We start from the raw sequence: 1,654 nt of genomic DNA on the forward strand, positions 1-1,654 counted from the left end.
AGCGAGGGGCGGGGCGTAGGGCACCGTCCGCGCCCGGGCCCGTGAAGGGCGGAGCCGAAAGGGGCCGAGGGCGGCCGAGCGGGGTCGAGAGGGGACGAGGGGGGCCGAGGGGGGGCCGAGCACGGCCGAGCGAGGCCGAGGGAGGCCGAGCGGGGCCGAGCGGGGCCGAGCGGGGCCGAGCGGGGCCGAGGGGGGCCAAGCGGGGCGAGAGGACACCTGCTGTGTTCTTACTTTTGGTTCCCAGGTCTTGTCAGGGTTTAGAAGTACATGAGGGTCTTTCCCATCTTGTGTTGCATCATTGATTGCTCATCACTGTAACAGTTTTAAGTAAAAACTTAAAATTCTATGGGATAATTCCGTTGGAAAGAAACGTTTCCTCTTAACAGGATTCCTGCTGATGAGGCTGAAGCAGTTCAGTATGGGAACTGAAACACGGTGTGGCGGCCGGGCTGGGGGTGGCTAGGGGTGGGTGGGGGTTGATGTGCGGTGGTGGCTAGACCCAGAAATACTCCTGCAATTAGAATTAATTTAAGCAGTTTAAGTAAACAAGAAATGGCTTTGTGTACGGATGACAAGTTGGAATGTGAAACACACTCTTAGTAACAGCTCAGTTAACACCTCTAAGGAGAAAAATGCCTTCACATTCCACTTCTTCAGAGATCAAGCTTATTACTCTTTGCAGCAGCCCAACGACAATGCACCCTGAGGGGAATGCAGGCTGGAGCAAAACAGGTACCATTCTGAGCTTCCAACATAGTAGCCTTGGTAAATCAGGAACAGCCTCCTGGGCCCATACTACGCCTCAGGAAGTCCAGTTAAGTTTTGGGGTATCTCTTCTGGTTTTCAGATCTCCCAGTTATGGGGTGATGACCCCAAATTTTATTTGGCAGGGTATTAACAGTTAAAAGACACAGGAGGATCCTGGTTGAAAGTTACTGGGATTTGCTCAGTTGAAAGCCACTCACTGACACTTCCCTGGTGGTCCAGTGATAAAGAATCCACCTGCCAATGCATGGGACACAGGTTTGATCCCTGGTCTGGGAGGATACCACGTGCCTTGGAGCAACTAAGCCCGAGCAACACAAGTACTGAGCCTGTGCTCCAAAGCTTGTGCTCTGCAACAAGAGTAGCTACAGCAGTGAGAAGCCAGCACAGCAATTAGAGTAGTTCCTGCTTGCTGCACCCAGAAAAAGCCCACGTGCGGCAAAAAAGGCTCAGCACAGCCAAAAGAAAAATGACATTGAGTGATCTGGACTGACCAAAAAAGGAGATTCAGAATGCCAGTCTCCAACCAACCAGCCACGTTTATGTATTTTATGTACAGAATGTATAGCCCCTGCTCGCCACAAGGAGACAAAAGCCAGGAGCACAGTGAACACCCAGCACAGCCAAAAATAAAATTTAAAGTTATTAAACAAGAGAGAAAAAATTTCCTGTAATGAGAACTGCATTCTTCTTTATAGAAACTGTTTGTGTTCCATGCTTATGATGACATAGCTTCAAATACTTTTGAGAAAAACTTGTTTGCATCATAACATATAATACATAAGTGAATACTTCCTCAATGTAAGGGAATGTCAACAATTACTAGATGATCATTTGACGGTAATCAGGCAGTTTTAATTTTTCTTCTCTCTTTGCTGTGCTGTTTCCA

This window comes from Ovis aries, chromosome 14 (assembly GCF_016772045.2).
Source record: "Ovis aries strain OAR_USU_Benz2616 breed Rambouillet chromosome 14, ARS-UI_Ramb_v3.0, whole genome shotgun sequence".
NCBI lineage: Eukaryota > Metazoa > Chordata > Mammalia > Artiodactyla > Bovidae > Ovis > Ovis aries.